We start from the raw sequence: 12058 nt of genomic DNA, 5'->3' as shown, positions 1-12058 counted from the left end.
GTTTCTAGAACAGCCCAGGCTACAGAGTGAGCTCCTGTCTCAAAACAACAAAAAGAACCTAAGCAAGCTGGGTGTGGTAGCACACCCCTGAATCCCGGCACTCAGGAGCTGAGGCATGAGGATTGAGGATTTAAGGTCAGCATGGTCTATATAGCAAGACCTTTTCTCAAACAGTCAAGGGGCTAGGAAGGTGGCTCAGTGGTTAAGAGCACTTACTGCTTTTACAGAGAGGTCATGCTCAATTCCCAGCACCCACGTGGTAACTCACAACCATCCATTACTCCAGTTCCAGGGGAACCTGGTGCTCCCCTCAGACCTTTGACAGTACCAGACACATACCTAGTACACAGAATACTCATACACACAAAATAAAATGAGTAAGTCTAAAATATAATAATAATAATAATCTTTTTGTTTTTGTTGTTTTTCCAGACAGGGTTTCTCTGTGCAGCCTTGGCTGTCCTGGAACTCACTCTGTACACCAGGCTGGCCTCAAACTCAGAGATCCACCTGCCTCTTTGCCTTCTTCATGCTGAGATTGAAGGTGTGTGCCACCATTGCCTGGCTAATAATAATAAATATTTTTAAAGGGGTCAATGAGATGATTCAGCGACTAAAGACCCTTATAGCACCAACCTGGCAACCTGAATCTGAAACCAATCAAGGGTAGAAGAGAATCAACTCCTCAAAATTGTGTGCTGACCACCACGCGTGTGCTCTGTGGCACTTAACAATAATTAAAGCAGAACTATTGAAAGTGCTAGGATGTCAGCTCATCGGATAAAAACACAGCCATACAAGCACAGCACACACTTGCATTCGGGCACACACAATCATGTATCAGGTTACCAATGAGCACACCGGATAGTCTTACCTTATGGAAACTCTTCAAAGTGATCTGAATAGTGCTCTAACTCGTTTGTTTGTATTTTACTTGTATTGGTGCTTTATCTGCGTATATGTCCGTGTGAGGGTGTCAGATCTTGGAGTTACTGACAGTTGTGAGCTGCCATGTGGGGGCTGGGGCTTGAACCCAGATCCTCTGGAAGAACAGTTTTCTTAATTGCTAAGCCACCTCTCTAGCCCCAAGAAGTTAATTTTAACATGCATTGTCTTAGCCACCTTGCCATGTGCTTATTGGACTAATTTTTGGTGGTTTGGTTATATAGCATTGCCAACATACACTACCATACTTGACTAATTATTTTCTTATATAAATTAATTTTTTTAAGTTTATTCATATGTGTGTGTCTAAGTGAGTGTATGTCACATGAGTGCAGGTGCCCATGGAGACCAGAGAGGCCATTCGATCCTCTGGAGCTGAAGTTATAGACAGTTGTGAGCTGTGTGATATGAGTGTTGAGAAATTAACGGGGGTCCTCTGGGAGAGCAGTAAGTGTCCTTAAGCACTGAGCCATCTCTCCAGCATCACGTACATTTATTTTCAGTTCTTACAGACAAATATAAAAATGTTCCAGTTTCTTTTTTGTGGCTGTGATAAAAAGCAACTTAGAGGAAAGGGTTTATTTGCTTTACAGTTCCAGGTCACAACCCGTCACTGAGAGAAGTCAGGGCGGGAACTCAAGCAAGGACTAGAAACAGAACCGTGAAGGAACACTGCTTGCTAGCTCCAGGGGAGACTTAGGTTGAGCTAGTTTTCTTAGACATCCCCGGACCACCTACCTAGGAATGGTGCTGCCCACAGTGGACTGGGCCCTCCCACATCAATTGATAACCAAAGCAGTCTCCCACAGATATGCCAATAGTCCAAGCTCATGAGGGTAATCCCTCCACTGGGACTCCCTTCTCAGGTGACCTAGTCTGTGTCAAGTTGACAGCTGTAGCTAGGACATGTACCCGTGGGGCACCAAGGAATTCATATACATATACATAAGCATTGTATAACATTTCAGTCAAGTTAAACACATCTGTGTCCTCAAATACCTGTCATTTCTTTATGGCAAAATTTCAAAATCCTTTAGCTTTCTCCATACATAGCACATAATTTTTGTCCCCCTGCTGTATAACACACACCAAAGTTGTTTACTCTTGTCCCTTAGTACCCATGATCAACTTTCCCATCCTTCCTGTCTTAGGGTTTCTGTTGCATGAAAGGACACCAGGAGCACAGCAAATCTTATAAAGGAAAAAGTGTAATGGGGTGGCTCACTTACAGTTCAGAGGTTCAGTCTATTATCATCATGGTAGGACATGGTGGCATGCAGGCAGACATGGTGCTGGGGAAGTAGCTGAAAGTCCTAATTCTTTTTTGTGTGTGTGTGTGTTTGTTTTTTTGTTTTTGTTTTCTGAGACAGGGTTTCTCTGTGTAGCTTTGCGCCTTTCCTGGATCTCGCTCTGTAGGCCAGGCTGGCCTCGAACTCACAAAGATCCGCCTGCCTCTGCCTCCCCAGTGCTGGGATTAAAGGCGTGCGCCACCACTTCCCGGTCTAGTCCTAATTCTTGCAAGCAACAGGAAGTGGACTCTGTCACTGGGAAGTATCTTGAGCATAGGCAACCTCAAAGCCCGCCCCCACAGTGACATACTTCCTCCAACATGGCCATACCCACTCCAGCAAAGCCATACCTCCTAATAGTGCCACTCCCTGTGAGCTTATGGGGGCCAGTTACATTCAAACTACCATACCTCCCTTTCCTTTTGTCTATTCGTGTGGGTTATCTTTATTATTGTCATATATATAATCCCTATATGCCTTGGGATTAGGTTTATGTTCTATATTGTAAATGCTTTCTCCTGATCTGTGAATTGACTTTTCATTTTCTTACATGTATGTTGGGGGAGCCAAGATCTCAGTTTTCATTAATATTTAACTATGAAAATATATTATCACCAGGCAATAGTGGCTCTTTAATCTCAGCACTCAGTAGACAAGGCAGACAGATCTCTGTGAGTTCAAGGCCAGCCAGGTCCACTGAGTGAAGTTCTAGGACAGCCAGAGCAATGGTGGCTCACACCTTTAATCCCAGCACTCAGGAGGCAGAGCCAGGCAAATCTCTGTGAGTTCGAGTCCAGCCTAATCTACAAAGTGAGATCCAGGACAGGCTCCAAAGCTACACAGAGAAACCCTGTCTCGAAAAACCAAAAAAAAAAAAAAAAAAGAAAAGAAAGAAAGAGAAGAAGAAGGAGGAGGAGGAGGAGGAGGGGGAGAAGAAGAAGAAGAAGAAGAAGAAGAAGAAGAAGAAGAAGAAGAAGAAGAAGAAGAAGAAGAAGAAGGAGAAGAAAATACATTATCAACAAGCAAGTGCCATTCTTTCTTTAAATGAAGAAAATATTGCTCATGATAGGTCATTTACCGAGCCTTCTCATTAAGCAATTCTGTATGTAATATAGAGGAAATGTCAAATTATTTCTTTGCTGTTTTGTTTTGCTTTGAGATTGGATCTCCTATGGCCCTATAGCCAGGCCAACCTTGTGCTATACAGTCAAAGATGACCTTGAACTTGTGATGTTCCTGTCTCTACCTCCTAAGCACTGGGATTTCAGGTATGTGCCACCAACACTTACTGATTGATTGACTGACTGACTGATTGATCCACATGGAAGTCAAAAACAATTTGTAGAAGCTGGTTCTCTCTTTCCATGTGTGTTCCAAGAACTGCATGGTGTTATCCACTGGGCCACCCGGATGGTCCTCCCAACTCCAGTTTTATGCAGCGCTGTGTGTCGAACACAGGGCCTCAGGAATGTTAGGCAAACAAACACCCAGGCACCAAAGGAGCCACAGCCACAGCCCCCGTGAAACTGTTTTTCAAGTTGTTTGACAATCGCACAGAAGCATGTGAGTGCTCCGATTTTTTCCTGTTCCGACAAAGCCTCTATAGTAGTGATTTCTGCATCGCTGTGACCAAAAGGCAGAAACGCGTCAGGGATAGAAAGGTTTGTTTTGTTTCTCGGCTGTGCGTCATAGTGAGGAGGGCGCTGCCATGGGAGGAGCCCTGCTGGTGGCAGCGGGACCTGGGAAGTGGCACATCACAAGGTGGCAGACAGGAAGCTGAGAGAGCAGAACTGGAACCAGGCCACACACACACACACACACACACACACACACACACACACACACACACACACCATGACCTACTTCAGCCAGCCTACTTTACCCAATTCCTAAAGGCTCCCCAGTCTTTGCTATAGCACCACAAGCCAAGTGCTCAATGCTCCAAAGCCAGCCCAGAGGGGACATTTCAGATCCAACCCACACCAGCTCATGTGTGTTATTTTATGTTTGCCATCTCTTGACTCCAACTACAGTCACCTGGGAAGACAGAACCTCAGTGAAGGAATTGCCTCCATCAAATTGGCCTGTGAGCAATTCTTTGTTTTTGTTTTTGTTTTTCGAGACAGGGTTTCTCTGTGTAGTTTTGGTGCCTGTCCTGGATCTCACGCTGTAGACCAGGCTGGCCTCGAACTCACAGAGATCCATCTGGCTCTGCCTGCCGAGTGCTGGGATTAAAGGCGTGCGCCACCACCGCCCGGCTTGCAATTTTTTTTTTTTTTTTGACTAATGATTGATATGGGAGGGCCCAGCCCACTGTGGGCAATGTCTCCCCGGGCAGGTGGTCCTGGGTTCTATAAGTACTCATACTAAGCAAGCGGGTAAGCAGCACTCCTCCAGGGCCTCTGCTCACTCCCTGCTTCCAGGTTCCTGCTTTGAGCTCCTACCCTGGCTTCACTTCATAATAGACGATAACCTGTAAGCCAAAAAAGCCCTGTTCTCCCCAAGGTGCTCTTGGTCTTGGTGTTTCTCACAGCCACAGAGAACCAAAGTAAGACTCCATCCCACGGTGTGTGATGTTATATCTCATAGGGTTTGGATTTGCTATCTCCTAATGACCAGCAATACTGAGATCTTTTAGGTGATTTTTGACCATCTGTATATCTTCCTTGGGGAAATGTCTATTTGGGTGTCTCCCCTTTTTTTCACTGGATTGGTTGTTTGTATTGAGCTGAAGGATTCTTTAATCATTATGAATACAAGTTTCTTACCCTGCATGTTACATGCAAATATTTTCTCCAACTCTGTGTGTTGTCTTCATTATCTTAAGGATGTCATTTGAAATAATAAATCATTCATTTTAATAAAATACACTTTATGGGGTTGGGGATTTAGCCCAGTGGTAGAGTGCTTGCCTAGCAAGCGCAAGGCCCTGGGTTCGGTCCTCAGCTCTGGGAAAAAAAAATACACTTTGTATTTTCATATTTTTGTTGCTTTGATTTTTTTTTTAATTATGTGTCTGCGTATCTGTTTGTGAGGAGGAGGCAAGAAGATTAGGAGTTCAAGGCCAACCTCGGATAGATACGGAGCTCAAAACAAGTCTGAACTGCATGAGACCATGTCAAAAAAAATTGAAAAGAAAAAGAAACTATCACCTAAAACCAAGTGTGGTGGGTGTGTTCATTGTTTTTCTGTTGCCATGACAGAATACCATAACCAAGACAACCTATGAGAAGGTTTATTTGGGGTTGTGGTTCAAGCAGGATGAATCCATTAATGGTGAGGGAATAAATATGGCGGCCAGCAGCAGGCACAGTGGGAGGAGCTCACACCTCAAACCGCAAGGTGAAGCAGAGAAAGTAGCTGGGAACCACCCCAGGCTTTAAACTCTCAAAGCCTCCCTCCAGGGACATACTCCCTCCAACAAGGCCACCCCTCCTAACTAAGCCTCCCCCACAGTGCCACCAACTAGGGACCAAGTATTTGAATGCATGAACCTGTAGGGGACATTCTCACTTAACCCACTCCAGTGGCACAGTCTCAGAACTTGGGAGGGAGAGAGGGTGGTCAGAAGTTCAAGGTCATGCTCAGCTATCTATAGCAAGTGAGTTCAAGGCTGGCCTGAACTACATGAGACCCTGCCTCAGAGGGGGGAAAATTAAAAAGGAAGAAATCTTTACTTAAGACTGAGTTATGTTGTTGACCTGATAACAAAGAGTAGCCCCACGCCAAGGAGCCAGGGGTCAACCTGAAATAGCCCCAAGTGGACACATAGCCCCAGGAGGCAGACGTAGAGAGGACAGCAGGGCTGGCTAAAAAGTGCAGGTAGGAGTAGCTGACGAGGGTAGTGAAGGATAGCATGGATGAGAGCGCTGTCTGCCTTTGGTGACGGAGGAGTCTGATAGCCCTAAGCTTGGGATGGATGGTCCTCAGGAGCCAGTGCTCCACCGTAACATTAACAGGCAGGATAGAGCTCCTATGGAAAGTTCCAATGGAGCACAGCCCCGGTCCTCCAGGGGAACACATAATCAGTTCTCCAAGGGAACACAGCCTCAAATCTCCAGGGGAGCACAGCTTCATTTCTCCGAAAGAGCACAGCCTCACCCCTCCAGTAGGGTGTGATGATGAGTGGATTGTGAAAGTGTGGAGACTGGTGAGCCTGTGTAGATCTTAGTTCTGTGTGGGTTTCCCCAACTCCAGTAGACTTGGAAGACATTTCCCATTTATAAATTAACCACCCCCGCCTCTGCCTCCCAAGTGCTCAGATTAAAGGCGCGCTCCACCACACCCAGCAAGGCTAGCAACTTAACTTTTGTTTTATGTGTATAAGCGTTTGTCTGTATGTATGTGCACTGTGTGCAAGCCTGGTGCCCATGGAGATCAGGTATTGGATTTCAGGAGACTGGAGTTACATATAGGTGTGAGCTTCCATGTGGGTGCTGGGATTTGAACCTAGGTCCTCTGGAAGAGCAGCCAGGGCTCTTAATGACTGTGTCATCTCCCCAAGCCCCACCTTAACTTCAATTTTAGAGAACCGACAAGAAGTCATTCAAATGCTTCCTCTTTTATATTTACCACCTCTGTCCTCTTGGTTTACCCTTTCCCTCTCTTCCTTTACTTTCAGTCGGGTTTTGGCTCCTCCTTCTCCTCCTCCCTCTCCTCCTCCTCCTCATCATCATCATTGAAAGACCCTAACCCTTCAGGCTTACACCCCCAAGCCCCAGGAAATGAGAAACTAAAAATCTAGTTCCAAGGGCAAGCTGACTCAATCATTATTCAACCACCCCTGTAACAATGTAACAATGTAAAAAGATTTCTGTTAAGAGATGCGCTCAACTGTGACTGGGATAGTTGCAAGTGTTCCAGGAAGGACCACTGTGACCTTTGTGTAAACTCCACTCCCGCCCTGATACCCCCCCTTGAGGTTTCAGGAAGAATGTACATGCCGACGTGACTGTACCCACTCTGTGATCAGACCATGATCTTGTGAAATGAAATTGTATGGGAATTGTAATCTTATGGCTTTTGTGGGTTTTTCCTTTAAAAGCCCCCATGTGGCTACAGTAAAATGCGACTTTTGCTCTCAGGACAAGAGTAGCCCGTCTGTACAGTCGCTTCAATAAAAACCTCGTGCTGCATGAACAATGTACCAAAGGCTGAGGGGCCCCCAGCTACATCAGGCCCTCTGAATAGATGTGACAGTTGATTGGCTTGATCAGTTTGGGAGGCAACTAGGCAGTGGGACCAAGTCCTGTGCTCATTGCATGAATTGGCTGTTTGAAACCTGGAGCTTATGCAGGGACACATGGCTCAGTCTGGGAGGAAGGGACTGGACCTGCCTGGACTGAGTCTACCAGGTTGATCGCAGTCCTCGGGGGAGGATTTGCCCTGGAGGAGGTGGGAATGGGGAGTAGGCTGGGAGGGGGGAGAATAGGGGAACTCGTGGCTGATATGTAGAACTGAATGGTATTGTAAAAAAAAAAAAAAAAAAAAAAAAAAAAAAAAAAAAAAAAAAAAAAAAAACTCGTGCTGTTGCATCAACTGGACTGGAGTCTGGGTTCTTGGGGAGCCCACTTGAGACCCTAAACTTTGGGGTCTAACAATCATCATCATCATCCTTCTCCTCCTCCTCTTCCTTCTTCTCCTCTTCCTCTTCTTTCTTTCTTCTTCTTCTCTCCTCCTCCTCTACCTTCTCCTCCTCATCCTTCTTTAAAAGACTTGTGGAGCTGGAGGGATGGCCCAGTAGTTAAGAATACTTGCTGCTCTTTTAGAAGACCTGGATTCAGTTTTCAGTGCCCATACTGAGTGGCTCACAGCTGTCTGTAATTCTGAATCCAGGGGATCTCAGGCTTCCATTCAAGCATCCATATTGTGCACACACACACACACACACACACACACACACACACACACACACGCACACGCACACGCGCGCGCGCACACACACACACACACACACACACACACACTTACATAAATTAGTATTAAAATAAATCTTATAAGCCTTTTTTGTTTTTGTTGTTGTTTGAGACAGGATCTCACTCTATTGCTCATTGTGGCCTGGAACTCACAGAGGTCCACTTGCCTCCACCTCCTAGAGCTGGGATTAAAGGCGTGCAACCCTACACTTTGCATTACTAAAATAAAATTTAAAACTAGATATGAAAAAGGGAACTTTACATAGAAGATAGGAGAAATCAATAAATCTCTACACATATCACTTACCAAAATGAAATCAAGTTGTACATAAGCAGTTTGATCAGATCTATGGCAAGAAATCAGACTGAAGTGTCTCCCAACCAAGCTATGCTCAAGACTAGGTGAATTCCCTGCCCCATTCTGTCAGACCTTTAGCAGGGGTCATTGTCATTCCTCAACCCATCTACAGAGGTCATCAGCTCCTCAACCCATCCACAGAGGTCATCAGCTCCTCAACCCATCCACAGAGGTCATCAGCTCCTCAACCCATCCACAGAGGTCATCAGCTCCTCAACCCATCCACAGAGGTCATCAGCTCCTCAACCCATCCACAGAGGTCATCAGCTCCTCAACCCATCCACAGAGGTCATCAGCTCCTCAACCCATCCACAGAGGTCATCAGCTCCTCAACCCATCCACAGAGGTCATCAGCGCCTCAACCCATCCACAGAGGTCATCACCTCCTCAACCCATCCACAGAGGTCATCAGGTCCTCAACCGATCCACAGAGGTCATCAGCTCCTCAACCCATCCACAGAAGTCATCAACTCCTCAACCCATCCACAGAGGTCATCAGCTCCTCAACCCATAAAACACAGGTGCTGGACAACAGCCCAAAGCTCTCTGTAAGTTAGTGTCACTCTGATGCCAAAAACAGATATAGTTAACACCAAAGAAAGAAAGGATGGGTGGACGGAAGGGAAGAAGAAAAAAAAAAACTTGACCAATATTTCCCTGATAAACACAGAAACAAAAATTCTCAATGAACACGTGCAAACTTAATTCAATAGCACTTTCTAGATAACATGGCCAAGTTGGTTTCATTCCAGGAATGCAGAGATGGCTCACCACAAGTATATCAGTAAATATGATACATGGCTGGGATGTGGCTCAGATAGAAGGGTGCTTATCTAGCATGTACGAAGCCCTGGGTTCGATCTCAGGCACCCCATAACTGAGCATGGTGGTATATACCTGTAATTCCAGAACTCAGGATGTAGAGGAAGGAAAATCACAAGATTGAGGTCAGCCTGGGTTATATAGCAAGTTTGAGATCAGCCTGGGCTTCTTTGTGTAAGAACAAAATAAAGCAGACATAGGAACAGAATTCCCATGACCATCTCAATAAATGCAAGAACCTGGAGGCAGGAACTCAAGCAAAGACCATGGAGAAGCACTGCTTTCTGGCTTGCTATCTCTGGCTTGCTCAGTTCCTTTTCTTTTACAGTCCAGTTACACCTGCTTAGGGATGGCACCACCCACAGTGGGCTCAGCCCTCCCACATCCATGAGCAACTTAAAAAATGCCCAGAGACAGCCCCACAGGCCAATCTGATAGAGGCAGTTCATCACCTGAGGCTCCTACCCTGACTTCCCTCGATGGACTGGAACCTGTAAGTCAAATAAACCCTTTCCTCCTCAAGTTGCTTTTGGTCAGTGCTTCATAACAGCAACAAAAACCAAACTAGAACATGATGTGTCAGGGATTAAAAGGATATAAATAGAAAGGACAAAATCAAAACATCCCCATAGACTTAAAAGACCCTACAGGGCAGACACTAGAGATCAGTTGTAGAACACTTGCCTAGCATGAATAAGACCCTAAAGTCAATTCCCAACACCACAAAAAGAAAAGAAAACAAAACAACCTTAAGAACTCATTCGGCGGGCGTGGTGGTTCACGCCTTTAATCCTAGCACCCAGGAGGCAGAGGCAAGCAGATCTCTGTAAGTTCGAGGCCAGCCTGGTCTGCAGTGAGTTCCAGAACAGCTGAAGCTACACAGAGAAACTCTTGTCTCAAAAAACCAAAAACAACCCCCCCCCAAAAAAAAATCATTCTATAGCACTTACATTGATTTTTGCCAGGCAGTGGTGGCGCATGCCTTTAATCCCAGCACTCGGGAGACAGAGCCAGGTGGATCTCTGTGAGTTCAAGGCCAGTCTGGGCTACAGAGAAAGATCCAGGACAGGCACCAAAACTACGCGGAGAAACCCTGTCTCAAAAAGAAAAAAAGAAAAAAAGAAAAAAAAAGGAACTCATCCAGAACCCCCTGAGAGCAGTAAACACTTTCAACAAAGTAGCAGGATGCAAAGAAATCCTATTCACAATTGCCTTTGAAAAAAAAAAAATCAAAAACAAAACAAAACAAAAACCTACCTATTAGATTAAAGCTGCGATTTCGAGCATCACCATGCCACAAAGACGGCACAATGAAGAAAGATGCAAAAAGTCAGAAGAAAGGAAGACCCAGTAAACAAGTCTAGGGACAAAGCCAGAAGGAAGTGGCCCGAAAGCCAAGTGCCAGCCAAACCCAACAATCCAGGCCTGTTTGTCAAATCAACCCATGGCAGGCTCTACAAGGAAGTTTCCAATTGTAAGTTTGTTACTCCAAGGGCTGTGGCCTCTCTCTGGGAGACCGGAGTCCTTCAGAAGCTAACTAGTGAAGGACCCATCAAGCGGGTTTCAAAGCACAGAGCCCAAGTCATTTACACCAGGAGCACAAAGAGTGGAGATATACCAGCTGCTGGAGAAATGCAGGAACAGCTTCCGTCAAATATACATCTGGAGAAAATACAACTCTATCAAATAAATTAAAAAAAAAAAAAAAACCTCATAATAAACCTAACCAATGAGAGCACCAACTGCTCTTCCAGAGGTCCTGAGTTCAATTTCCAGCTCACAACCATCTGTAATGAGATCTGGCGCCCTCTTCTGTGTACGTAATAAATAAATCTTTAAAACTAAATAAATAAGTAAATAAATAAATAAACCTAACCAAGGAGGTAAAGGAACTTTACAATGAAAATTATAAAACACCTAGGAAAGTGAAGAATAGGAGACAGAAAGACATCCCATGTCTGTGAATTTACAGAACACTGTGAAAAGGACTATACTACCCAAATCAATGCACATCAAAATATAGTAACATTCTTGACCGAACTAGGAAAGCAATCCTAAAACTCAGAGAAGCACAAAAGACCCTAAATAGACAAAGCAATCCTAAGCAGAAACGATGCTGGAAGTATCACAGTACCTGATCTCAAGTTGTACTACAGAGCCGTGGGAACCAAACAAGTATGGTGCAGGCACACACTTACCAACAGACACGTAGGCTAACAAAACAATAGAGGACTCAGATGTAGCTAGAGTTTTCCTGCCTTGCCCACAGTCAGGACAAATCTCTGTCACCCACCAGTCCCACAGCCGCTCAGACCCAACCAAGTAAACACAGAGACTTATATTACATACAAACTGTATGGCCGTGGCAGGCTTCTTGCTAACTGTTCTTATAGCTTAAATTAATCCATTTCCACAAATCTATACCCTGCCACTCGGTTCGTGGCTTACCGGCATCTTCACATGCTGCTTGTCAGGGTGGCGGCTGGCAGGCAGTGAGTCCTTCTGCCTTCCTGTTCTTTTATTTCTCCTCTCTGTTAGTCCTGCCTATACTTCCTGCCTAGCCACGGCCAATCAGGTTTTATTTATTGACCAATCAGAGCAATACATTTGCCATACAGACCATCCCCCAGCACAGCCAAGTGCAGACCATCTCAGACACCTGCACTCAGGCCCGTGGTCCTAATCATCCTCTATGCAGACCTGCTGGGTAAAGCCAGGAGGAACCCAAG

Source organism: Peromyscus maniculatus, chromosome 14 (assembly GCF_049852395.1).
Source record: "Peromyscus maniculatus bairdii isolate BWxNUB_F1_BW_parent chromosome 14, HU_Pman_BW_mat_3.1, whole genome shotgun sequence".
In the NCBI taxonomy this organism is placed as follows: domain Eukaryota; kingdom Metazoa; phylum Chordata; class Mammalia; order Rodentia; family Cricetidae; genus Peromyscus; species Peromyscus maniculatus.
The sequence above is the reverse complement of the archived record's forward strand: the minus strand, read 5'-3'. Positions refer to the sequence as shown.